Below are 13,525 nucleotides of genomic sequence, written 5' to 3'. Positions count from 1 at the left end.
TATTCTCATTTTGCATATTTTTTTGTCTTTTGTTCAGTTTGATTACTTTCCAGTACTCTCTTTTCTAGATCACTAATTCATTCCTCTACTTCTTCCAGCCTGTTGTTCATTCTCCATCAAGTGTGTATCTCATTTTGTTTATTGTGCCCTTTATCTCTTTTAAGGGTCTCACTCATGTCTTCCATTCTTTTCTCAAGTCCAGTGACTATCTTTATGATCATCACTTTAAATTCTCTATTAGGCATATTTCTTGTATTTGTCTCACTTAAATCTCTGGCTGTGGCCATGTCCTATTCTTTCATTTCAGACAATTTCCTCTGTCTGTTTGTCATTTTATCTGTCTCTTTGCTTGCTTCTGTGGGTTAGCAGAGTGAGCTACTTCTGTTCTTGAGGGTAATGACCTTATGAATAAGAGGTCCTATAGTGTCCTGCAGTATAGCATTTCTGGATCTGCAAGGCCTGATGCTTCTGGGACTGTCTCCAATGTGTGCTCCTTACGCTCTGCTGTTGTGTCCTGGCTGCTTTATCCCTCAGGCCAGTCATCTACAGATGTTCTCTTTGCCTGTTGTCAGCAGTGTTTGGTCCCTAGCCTGAATATTCTGAGTTTTAACTAGATGTGCTCTGGTCTGCTTGTGAAATGAGACCTGTCACCACTGCCACAAGAACTGAGGTCCTGCAAAACTTCTGGGAAGTAAGATGCAGTGTTGGCAGGGTTTTGGGCTGGTCTGTGGGAGAGCTTGCCACTCTGTGACTGAAGCAAGCATGACTGGTAAGGGCATTTCCACTGCCTTGGGAGGATGGTAGGCTTAGCATAAGCATATTAGGTAGTGAATGTAGGCATTTCACTGGCTCCTGCAGGTGAAAGATTGTGCTTATATTGAGGGTTGGGGGAGGGAGATGGTACCTGTCAGGACCTTTATTGCTAGAGGGGTCTCTTTGTGAATGCTGCTTCTCTGGGGCACACTCTGAGATGAGGAAATAACCTCCCTACTGTGTGCCCCAGGTGCTCTTCAGATTGCTGTTTCTACATTGTATGTCTACAGACTGTTTGCCCTGCCTTCTCTTCAAGAGTAGTCTTGTTGCCTTTTCAGGCTTTATCTGAGCCAAGCTCACTGACTTTTAAAACTCCATGCCTTAAGCACTGGTTGCCTTTCTTGCTTTCCAAATGAATTGCTATGGGGATTCATATTCCCTCTGTGCTTCCCTGTATGCTAGTATGTCTTTCACCCCTCTCTGTGACCATGACTCTCTCACTATCTTAGTAATCATGATTTGTTTCTCTCTCAAACTACATCTCCACACTTTGTACCTTTTTCAGTGTGACCTCTTCTCTACCTTTAGTTGTAGAGTTTGTTCCTCAAATGTTCAGATTGATTTCTGTGGTATTAAGGATGATCTGATAGTTATCTATTTGTATTTGTGGGATTAGGTGAGCCTAGGGTCCTCCTATTCTGCCACCATCTTCTCCAACTGGAGCTTTTTTGTCCCTATATACAGTACTTGTGGCCAGCAGGTTAGCATTCTAGTTTTCAGTTGATATCTATAAATCATTAGTCCTTTTTTGAAGTACAAGCTCCATCTTTTGTGATTATTGCCATTAATTCCTTTCTAGTACTATTATTTATGAACCCCTTGTTTACTCCTCTGTGTTTGTGGAGGGTGTATACATGAGAGGGAGTAATTCTTGTGGGACCATCTTAGAATTATGCCTACCACAACCTCCTCAAGGATTTTTTTTTTTTTTTACTTTAGTTATGGTACTTTTCAGCTCTAGAACTTTAATTTCACTATTGTGTACATTTCTATATTTTTTTGAATATTTCCTAATTGAATAATACTCATATTTTCCTCCAGTTCTTTGAACATATTTATTCCAGCTACATCAGCTTCTTAGTCTGCCAGATTTGGCATCCAGGCTCACTCATATTTTATGAACGTTTTTTTTTTTTCTTCCTATTTATTTGTATGTCTAGTAATTTCTGGTTGAAAACTGTACATTTTAGGCAATATATTATAACAGATCTGGATTTTGTTTTATATTCTTTGCTTCCCATAGTGAGCTGCTGTTAATGTCTCTGCTTGGTTTTTATATTCTTTTTTTTTTTTTGTCTTGCTTACTAGGTATTGTCTTTTGTGTAGTATTGTCAGCTTGTGATTAGGGTAGATATTTTGCTTAAACACCTTGATCCCTTAAGGCTTTTACCTTCTACCTGTTTGTACGTGGCCTGAGGTACTCATTCAAAATTATAGTAATTTCTCAAGATTTCCTTAGTTTTCACTTCTCAGTGGGCTCTTTCAAGTCTCTTCTGTGCATGTCTTTAGTTTCCCAGTCAGAAGAGAGTATCTGGAGAACTTATCTCAGCCCTTTAATGACTGTCTCGTTTTTAGGATTCCGCATTATTTCTGATCTTTCCACTGCTTTTTTCATCTTGGGACCACAATTTTGGATGAGTAGGGCTAGAGATTTTTTCTGTTCATTTTTATCTAAGCCTACCATTTTTTAACTTAAATTTTTTATTGCTGGATTAATACACTTTTATGGCAGAATACCAACATGTTCTTACATAAGTATTACCAAGGTTGACATCTAATGTTAATTCCAGTATATTTCTTACCCAATGATAACTTTTAAACTATTATCCTGGTATGTTATATTTCCCTCTATTACTCTTCACACTTTAAAATTTATGTAAGACCGTTACTTTTAGAGGGAAAGCCCTAATTTTTTTGTCTTCCGCATCTAATTGAGTCTAGTCCCATGGCTGCAATGCTGCTGGCTTTCAGGGCCCGCTCTATGATGGTAAAACTACTATTCTTAGAGTAGTCAGATTCATAGCAACACAAAACAAAATGATGGTTGCCAGGGGCTATTAGAGGAAAGGGTAATGGAGAATTTCTGTTTAATGGGTCTAAAGTTTCAGTTTTGCGGGATGAAGAGTTCTAGAGGTTGGTTGCACTACAGTAAGAAAATACCCACCCTACTGAGCTATAAACTTAAAGTGGTACATTTACAGTTATAAATTTTATGTTACCTGTATTTTACCACATTAAAAAATTAAAAACATACTATGGTTTTTGTCAGGTGAACTGAAGGAGTGGCAGGTGGTGTAGATGAGAGCAGCCCACTGGCAAAAGTCCACGAATTTCTCCTGAAGCTTTAATATGACTTTAAAAATAAATGCTGTTTGTCTTCTGCCTCAATCAAATGCCCTAAAATGGTTGTTTTTACAATTCTGTATGGTTTAAAAATTGATTTTTTTCTGTAGTGAAAGATGAGAAATCCCTGAGCTCTCTCCATCCTACCATTTATTACTGGATGTCAGTTCTTGGTGTTTTCTGTAGGTTTTATTCATGGTTCCTTTCTTATAAATGCTAGAAGGTCCTAGAGCATAGTCCTTGGCTTGTCTCTTTAACTTTTATGTCTTCCCAAGAAGATTTCATCAAGTCTCAACATTTAAAATATTATATGTACGCTGATGCATCCCAGTTTTGCAAATGTAGACTGGATTTTTACTCTACTCTCCAGATCTTTGCATCTGCCTATTTGACTCTACTTACATGTTTGATAGATATCAGATTTAATAAGGCTAAAACCAAATTCCTGATATGTGCTGTCAGAAAATGGATTCTTTCTCAGCCTACTTCATCTCAGTTATTGATGTCTTCATTCTTCTACTTTTTTAGCCCAAGAACTTTTGATTGGTTCTTGACTCTTTTTTTTTTTTCATAACCATAAGTCCATCACATCAGAATATCCTGTCAATTTCACCTTTTAAGTACACATGTAATTCTGTCCTCTTTTCAGTATCCTTACTATTACCACCACCTTTAAGTCACTATCTTCTCTACCTGAGATTAATGGGCTTCCAACTGTTTTATTCTTACTGTACTTTTCTCCTTCAGTGTGTTCTCAGTAAAGCAGTCAGGATGATCTTGTTTACCATTGGTGGGATCTTGTTATTCCTGTGCTCAGATTCTCCCAGTGGATGGTTTCTCACTGCATGCTGAGTAAAAGTCAAAGTCCTTACAAGACTCACCAAATCCTAGAGAATCTTGTCCCCATTACTTTCCTTACTTCATAACTTCCTACTTTTCCTCACTCAACTCCGTTTTCTCCTCTAGAACTCTAGACATGTATCTGTTTCAGAACCTTTCACTTATTCCCCTTGCCTGGAATGCCTCTGGAAGGCCCCAGCTACATTTATCCTCATGCTTTGACTTCCTTACTTGCTTCAGATCTTTATCCAGAATTCACTTTTGGTGTAAGACATTCCTTGGCCACCACATCCAAATTTCTGTGTCTTCCCAAATATTTCAATTCCATTTTCCTGCATTATTTTTTTAAGCATAGCATTTACCAACTTCTCATGTACATTTGTTTAACTTTGTTTCCTTCACTAATATTTTAACCCCATGAGAGAGAATTTTTGTTCTTTTTGTTATATACTACTACCCTAACACCTAGAACAGTGACTGGCACTTATGTTTGCAATAAATGTTTATAGTGAAAGATGAGAAAAAGCATCAATTTTCAGATTAAGTAGTCTCCCTAAGTACCAAGTGAAATGAAAGAAACACATTCTTGTGAAATTTCAAAATACCAAGTTTATAAAGAAAGTAAGTGCCAAACAGCTCCTGGAGAAAAGAAACAAGTCTACAAATTAGGAAAGATGGATGCTATAAGGCAGTAGAAGATGGATACTACAAGACAGTGGGACAGTTTCATCAAAGGTTTGAGAGAAAATGAATTTTAATTTAGAATTCTTTTTTTTTTTAATTTAGAATTCTATACCTATGTAAACTGTCAAAAATGTGAGGTCAAAGTAAATTCATTTTCACACATGAAAATATGAAGATAAAGGAAGAGATAAACGACATTTATCCATCAGATAGTTGAGGATTTTGTTTGTTAAAACAAGCACAGAAACCAAGAAGAGGATACAACAACTAGCAAAACTTATCCAAAAGTCCAATGCGTACAAACTCCAGATGAAGCAGGCAATAGAAACAATGATACCATTGTTGTATCCAAGAAGATTGGAATAAAAGTTGATAAATTAGAGTTAATAGGATAATATTGGGACTGTGATTAAATATACATTTTTCTTATCAGTAAAGAGAACAAAGTTTAGGAGTTATAAAATAGGTAAATAAATTAGTTTCTAGATGTTAGGTCGATTCAAAGTAATATGACTTTGATGAATTAAGGGAGTATAAAAAAAAGACTCTTGACCTTGAGGTAGCATAGTAGAGAAGGAAATATAGCCTGAGTATACTTCTTGGTTCTGTTCTGCATGATACTCATATAAACTCTTATGTTGTGTATAATGTGTATTTATTTTAATTTTTGATTTTTTAAAAAATTAGTTTTATATGTTATGTATTTATTAGTTTATATATTTATTAGTTTCTATATATATTTATTAGTTTGATATGTTTATACATTTTTTAAAAATTTAGTTTTATATCTAAAATATATACAAGCCTCAGTTATGGTTATAGAAAATAACCTAAATTTTATCAATCTAAAAAGTATTTTTTAGAAGTAGATGTGATAGGGGTGTCTGGATGGTGCCTGGATAGCTCAGTTGGTTTAAGTATCTGACTGTTGATTTCACTTCAGGTCATGATCTCATGGGTCATGGAATCAAGGCCCGGGTCAGGCTTCATTCTCAGCAGCGACTCTGCTTGAGATTCTCTCCCTCTGCCCCTTACCTACCCCCTCCCTCCAATAAATAAATAATCCAATAAATATATCTTTTTTTTTTTTTTTTTTTTTTTACATAGATGTGACAGAAGTTGGGAATGACAGGCATGATTGCTACTACTAAAATGTTTATTCTGTATGGCACTTCTCAAACTTTGCTGAATTTTAAAATCACCTTGGAGCTTTCAAAATCTTGATGCCCTAACTACATCAAACTGCATCTTAATTAAAATCGTTGAGGGTAGAATCTGGGTGTCAGTTTACTTGTTTTTTGTTTTACATTTTCCAGTTGATTCCACTGTATAGTCAAATTTGGGAACCAGTGGTCTAAATTCATGAACTAGAACAATAATCTGAATGATATGTTTGAAAGTTTCAAAGGTGAATAATAGTAGAATCATTTTAATAATTGTTATCATCGATAAAAAATGAGTTGCTGAGGTAGAAGGATGTTAGAAGTGAGCCAAATTTTCCTTAGCGGGAAGCCACATCTTCTTTTATAGTGGGACATGGTGACCAGTCAAGATTCTACATTTTGTTTCAAAGTTTATACATTAGGCATTTTATTTTACTTTCAAAAAGGAAATGCCCCTTTAGTCATGTTCCTAATTTTATGAAAATCTGTACTTTTTTTTTTTTATATATAGATTGAGTTAATTAGATCTAGGATAAGTGAGGTTATTATGAACAAATTATCTGGATGTTAAAATCAACTTCTTATGGCAAACATAGTTTACATTTTTTAGTGAGAATAGATATAATTTTGTGTAAAAGACAGTTTTACAAATGTAATTTCCTCTCACACATGTTTTAGACACAAGATTACATATTAATACTCTTTAGATTATTGAAGTCATTTATCTTTCTTAGCAAACAACATAGACAGGAACTCAACTTTTTTGAATGTGGGGGACAAAATAATTCTGGTTGTGTTTTAAATTTTATACTAATAGGAATGTAAATATATTCCAGACTTTTTCTTCTCTAATTGCCTCAGCATTGCATAACCTTGGCCATGCACTGGAATCCCCTGAGGAGTTTGCAAAATAATCAGTCTCCTCTTTTTAAAAGTTATTCATTGAAATTGTCAAATGGAACCTAGTGCTTCTAACTTTTCTAGTCAGGCTAGAATTAAGGATTCCAAGTTTAATTTTCTGGTTTCACAGAAGTCAGTAAATAATATCTGAATTTGATGAATAATGAAACTGCAAAATAATCATGTTAAAATTATAAAGGTTGCCTTTCACAAGTGGAGTTAGGACTGGGGTGAAGACAGATAAATGTGGGAACAATTGCTCTTCCGTATAAGCTCCTTTGTACTGTGTTTTTTTTTTTTAATAAAAACTATATTCATGAGCTACATTAAGAAATTAATGATTGTAAAAGTATTTTTCCCTTTTATTTTATTTTTTAAAAAGATTTTATTTATTTATTCACGAGAGACACAGAGAGAGGCAGAGGCAGAGGGAAAAGTAGGCTTCATGCAGGGAGCCCAATGTGGGGCCCGATCCCAGAACCCTGAGCTGAAGACAGACTTTCAACTGCTGAGCAACCCAGGCATCCCTCCCTTATATTTTACAATAATACAATGTTCTTTATATGACTCAGATAAAATCAATAAATTAAGATTTTGTATTAAATTTTGAATTAAAAATAATTCTAGGGGATCCTTGGGTGGCTCATTTGCTTGAGCATCTGCCTTCAACTCAGGGCATAATCCCAGAGTCCTGGGATCAAGCCCCACATCAGGCTCCCTGCTTGGTGGGAACCTGTTTCTGCCTCTGCTTGCTTGTTCTCTCTCTCTCTGTCAAATAAGTAAATAAAATCTTAAAAAAATAAAAATAAAAATAATTCTTTTTTTTTTAAGATTTTTATTTATTTATTCATAGAGACAGAGAGAGAGGCAGAGACACAGGCAGAGGGAGAAGCAGGCATCATACAGAGAGCCTGACGTGGGACACAATCCAGGGTCTCCAGGATCATGCCCTGGGCTGTAGGCAGCGCTAAACCGCTGTGCCACCGGGGCTGCCCTAAAAATAATTCTAAAATAGTTTTTAGGAAGTTTTGAATTGATTTTTTAAAAAAGATTTTATTTGAGAGAGAAAGAGAGAGCACAAGTGGGGGAGGGGCAAGGGGTGAAGGAGGAGCAGACTCCCCTCTGAGCAGGGAGCTGAATTTGGGGCTCAATCCCAGAACCCTGCGGTCATGACCTGAGCCCAAGGCATAGTAATTCCATGTAATTCCATGTTTTTTTTTTAATGGACTGAGACATCCAGATGCCTCAAAATGATTTTTGTTTCTGAACATTATGTAAGTGAAATAGTGTATTATATACTCATTTGTCTTTGTCTTCCTTCATTGAACATTATGTTTATGAAATGCATTTTGTTGTATTAGATAATTGTTCCTTCTCATTGCCTTATAGAATTCTGTTTTAAGGATATGCCACAATTTATTTATCCGTTGTACTGCTAATAGACATTTATGTTTCCGTTTTAGTTTATATGAAGAGTACTGCTGTGAACATTCTTCTGTATAGATAGCTTTTCTCTCAGTAGATTTTCATAAAATTTAAGTTTAGGAGCTATTGCCAAGGAAATTGCAATGAAATATTAAATGATTAAGAAAATAAGCATGAAATTAGCTTTTCTTTCACAAAAGACTTGTGTGTGGCTTTTCTTTTAAGGGTTTTTTTTTTTTTTTTTTTTTTTTTTTTTTTTTAAGTAATCTCCTAAACTCAATGTAGCACTCAAACTCCCACCCCAGGATCAAGAGTTGCATGCTCCACTGAGTCAGGCAGGTGGTGCTAGACCTGTCTGTGCTTTTAAGAATGCATATGCAGCATACATGTCTATTGTTCAGCTTCTTTATGGGTAGTGAGGCTTGGACTAATTCATATTTTACCTTTTGAACAAATACATAGTTTGGTCTCTGAAGTACACTTGATATAAAATGTTAAAATAGGATTGGTGATAGTAAAGCATTATCAAAAATGGTGCCAGGGCACATCTCAGAAGATAGGGCTAAGTGAATATTTAAAGGGAGACAGTTTGCCTTACAGCTCAGATCAACTGTTCATAAAACTCTGATTTATGTCAAGGTCTTCTACCTCAGAGTTTTCATTCCTCCTTTTCCACATAGAGTACCCTGTTAGTTCCCTCAGTTTACCTAGACCCACTAGTGTCCCAGCTCATGGTACACAGGTTAGACCACCAAACCTGGCACTTGATAAGCTCTCTCCAGCTGCAGAATATGCAAAGTCTGATGTTTTACCCAATATTTATTCTTTGGAGAGGAGAGAAATAAGCATTTCAATGTAGCTTGGCCTTAATTTTCCGGAGACACAAACTCCTAATGCCAAATAACTATGACTATTTGGGGTCAGAGAACATTTCCTTCGTCCGTTGAGACAATGGCACAGAACATTCTTGCTAGCCTCTGAGACAGGAGCTTGGCTTCTTATTGATGGCATAGCCCTTCAATTCCCCATTCCCAACTTCTTCATTTGCTCCTCGCAGCTCTTAGTTTAAATATTTCAGGTAAGAAGACTTTGCTACTTTTCAGATGTTCCTCTTTGGGTTAACTGAAGCCTGGAAGAGGAGAAGGGATGGAGGAATAGTTGATTTAAAGTTTAAATTGTATCTCAGTGCCCAATTTTACCACCTATGAAAATACCTGGAATTCATAAATGTTGTTAGTCCTGTTTGTCAGGTACCATTACCTCTTAAAACTACAGACTTTGCCAAACTTTAGATCCATGCTATCTTAAGAGTTTCAGAAAATTTTTCTTATACAATCTCCTTCTACTGTAGTTTATAGGTTTAGGTTTTATCTTGATTGCTTATTGTGACTTGAAATTTTATTTTAATTTTTAAACTTTTTATTAAAAATTATTTTTAATTGAAGTATAGTTGTCATGCAATATTAGTTTCAGGCATACAATATAGTAATTACATATATATTTTTTTAAGATTTTATTTATTTATTTGAGAGACAGAATGAACCAGTGAGAGAGAGAGAGCACAGGCTGGAGGAGGGTCAAAGAGAGAGGGAAAAGCAGGTTCCCCACTGAGCATGGAGCCCAATGTAGGGCTCCATCTCTGGGCTCTAGGATCATGACTTGAGCCAAAGGCAGAAAACTTAACCAACTGAGCCACCCAGCCTCCACCACCCCCTATCCCCCGCTTTTTAAAAAAGATTTTATTTATTTCTTTGAGAAAGAGAGAGAGAGCATGAGCAGGAAGGGGGCAGAGGGAGAGGGAGAAGCAGGCTTCCTGCTAACCCAAGTCTCCATCATGACCTGAGCCAAAGGCCGACTAAGCTATGTTTATGTACATTACAAAATACTCATTATGCTAAATGTAGTTACCGTCTGTCAACATACAAAATGATTACAATATTATTGACTATATTCCCTATGCTATCCTTTACCCCTCCATGATTTATTTTTTGTATAACTACAAGTTTGTACCTCTTAATCTCCTTTACTTAATTTGCACATTCTCCCAACTGCACCCCTTTGGCAACCTCCAATTTGTTCCCTTTATGATTCTGGTTTCTGTTTTATTTTTTTCTTCGTTTCATTTTTTAAAAAAATATTCCACATAGGGATGCCTGGGTGGCTCAGCAGTTGAGCATCTGCCTTTGGCTCCAGGTGTGATCCCAGAGTGCCTAGATTGAGTCCCACATCAGGCTCCCTGAATGGAGCCTACTTCTCCCTCTGCCTATGTTTCTGCCTCTCTCTCTCTCTCTCTGTCTCGCTGTCTCTCATAAATAAATAAAAATTTAAAAAAATTCTACATTATATGCTGTTTGTATTCTTCTGTTTGACTTCTTTCACTTAGCATGGTATCTTCTGGGTTCACCCATGCCATTGCAAGTGGCAGGATTTCATTCTTTTTTTGTTTTTTACTGATTATACCATAGAATGATACTTATATCTTTATTACTTATTTTAAATTTTTCCTTGAAGTATAATTGACATACAGTGTTACAGTAGTTTTAGTTTTACAGTGTAGTGATTCATCAGTTCTATACACTGTGTTCACCATGGTAGGTGTGGCTATCATCTGTCATTCCAAAACCTTATTATAATGTTATTGACTATATTCCTTATGTTGTACTTTTTATTCCTTATGTATTGAGTTATTTCATTTAGCATAATATTCTCTAGGTCTATCCATTTTGTTTTGAATGGCAAAATCTCATTCTTTTTTATGGCTGAATAATATTCCACTGTACCACATCTTCTTTATACACATTCATCTATTGATGGATACCTAAATTGCTTCCATATCTTGACTATGGTACATAATGTTGTCATAAATATAGGGGTACATGTATGTTTATAAATTAGTGAGGTTTTTTTTAAGTAAATACCCTGTAGTGGCTTTATTGATTCATATGGTATTTTTACTTTTAATTTTTTGACTAACCTCCATATAGTTTTCCCTAGTGGCTGAACTAATTTACATACTTCCCAGCAGTGCACAAGGGTTCCCTTTTCTCCACATCTTTGCCAATGCTTATTATTTCTTGTCTTATTGATACTACCCATTCCAACTGATGTGAGTTGACATTTTGTTTCAGTTTTGATTTTTATTTCTCTGATGATGAGTGATACTAGGCACCTTTATGTCTGTTAGCCATCTGTAGGTCTTCTTTGGATAAATATCTGTTCATTTGGAAAAATGCCCACTTCTTAATTGGATTGTTTTATTTTTGGTGTTAGAGTTGTATGTGGCTTTTTATTTTTTTTTATTTTCTATTTTTTTAAAGTTTATTCATGATAAACATAGAGAGAGAGAGAGAGAGAGAGAGAGAGGCAGAGACACAGGCAGAAGGAGAAGCAGGCTCCATGCCGGGAGCCCGACGCGGGACTCAATCCTGGGACTCCAGGATTGCGCCCTGGGCCAAAGGCAGGCGCCAAACCGCTGAGCCACCCAGGGATCCCCTGTATGTGGCTTTTTAAAATATATTGGGGGTGCCTGGGTGGCTCATTTGGTTTGGTATCTATCTATCTCTTGGTTTGGCTTAGATAATAATCTCAGAGTTGTGGTATTGAGCCCCATGCCTGGCTTCATGCTCAGCACAGAGTCTGCTTGAGATCTCTCTCTCCCTCTGCCCCTCCCCTTGCTTCTGTGCTCTCTCTAAATAAATACATAAGTAAAATTTTCATGAAACTTTGTATCATATGATTTGCAAACATTTTCTCCCATTCTGTAGGTTTTCATTTTGTTGATTTCCTTTGTTGTGCAGAAGTTTTAGTTTTAAGTAGTCCCACTTGTTCATTTTTGCCTTTTTTTGCCCTTACCTGAGGATGCAGATCCAAAAAAATACTGCTAAAACTCCTAAGATTTTACTGCCTATATTTTCTTTTGAGAGTTTTATGGTTTCAGGTCTTACATTTAGGTTTTAAATCCAGTTTTAGTTTAAGGAAGTGACCCAATTTTAATTTTTTTTTAAGTACAGCTCTCCACTTTTCCCAATATCATTTATTGATTAGTCTTTCTTTGTCCCCATTTTTTTAAAGATTTTATTTATTTATTTGAGAGAGAGTAGATGAGAGAGCATGAACGAGAACACAAGCAGGAGGAACTGCAGAGGGAGAAGGAGAAACAGACTCCTCGCTGAGCAGAGAGCCCAGTGTGGGGCTGATCCCAGGACTCCGGGACTATGACCTGAGCCTAAGGCAGATGCTTAACCAACTGAACCACCCAAGCACTCCCACCTATGGTTTTTTTAAAGATTAATTGGGTTTTTTAGAGAGAGATACTGAACACGTGTGTGAGCTAGGGGAGGGACAGAGGGAGAGAAGCAGGTTCCCACTGAGCATGGAGCCAACCTGGGGCTCAGTCTCACGAACCTAAGATCATGACCCAAGCTGAAATCAAGAGTCAGAAGCTTAACCAACTAAGCCACCTAGGCACCGCCCACTCCTCTCATTGTATATTGACTCTCCTGTTGTCCATTAATTGACCGAATAAGTTTGAGTTTGTTTCTGGACTCCCCAGTATGTTGCATTGATCTATGTTTCTGTTTTTGTGCCACTACCATACTGTTTTGATTATTAGAACTTTGTAGTATGGTTTGAAATCAGGAATTGTGATACCTCTAGCTTTGTTCTTTCTCAAGAGTGCTTTGGCCATTTGGGGTCTTCTGTGGGTCCATACAAATGTTAGGATTATTTGTTGTAGTTCTGTGAAAAATGGTGTTGGTATTTTGATAGAGATTGCATTAAGTCTATAGATTGCTTGGGTAGTATGGACATTTTAACAATATTAATTCTTCTAATCCATAGGCATGGTGTCCATTTTCATTTATATGTTACCTTCAATTTCTTTTATCAGTGTTGTACAATATTCAGAATATAAGTCTTTCACCTTCATGGTTAAATTCATTTTTAGGTGTTTTTTTTTTTGTTTTTTTTTTTTTTTTGTACAATTGTAATTTGGATTGTTTTAACTTCTTTCTGCTAGTTTGTTATCAGTATACAGAAATGCAACATATTTCTATATATTAATTTTGTATCCTGGAACTTTACTGAATTTATTTATCAATTCTATAGATTTTTGGTGGATATTTAGGGTTTCTTATATGTGGTATCATGTCACCTGCAAAGAATGACAATTTTACTTTTTTTTTTTTTTATCAGTTTGGATGTCTTTTATTTCCTTTTCTTCTGTGATTTCTTTGTCTAGGACTTCCAGTATTCTGTTGCATAAAAGTGGTGAGAATCAACATCTTGTATTCTCAATCTTAGAGGAAAAGCTTTTTACTTACTTACTTACTTTATTTATTTATTCATTCATTCATTCA

General features: G+C 36.0%; 1 protein-coding gene and 1 long non-coding RNA gene across 5 annotated transcripts in view; one reads left to right on the top strand and one right to left on the bottom strand.

Annotated features, from left to right (window-relative positions):
* The window catches only part of ZRANB3 (zinc finger RANBP2-type containing 3), a 300,848-nt gene that overhangs the window by 77,638 nt on the left and 209,685 nt on the right, over nt 1-13,525 (top strand). The gene's annotated exons all lie outside the window — the stretch shown is intronic.
* The window catches only part of LOC144291762 (uncharacterized), a 48,837-nt gene that overhangs the window by 7,735 nt on the left and 27,577 nt on the right, over nt 1-13,525 (bottom strand). The window lies entirely within an intron of this gene.

This window comes from Canis aureus, chromosome 20, assembly GCF_053574225.1.
Source record: "Canis aureus isolate CA01 chromosome 20, VMU_Caureus_v.1.0, whole genome shotgun sequence".
Classification (NCBI taxonomy): Eukaryota; Metazoa; Chordata; class Mammalia; order Carnivora; family Canidae; genus Canis; species Canis aureus.
This window is presented reverse-complemented; position numbering and strand designations above follow the sequence as displayed.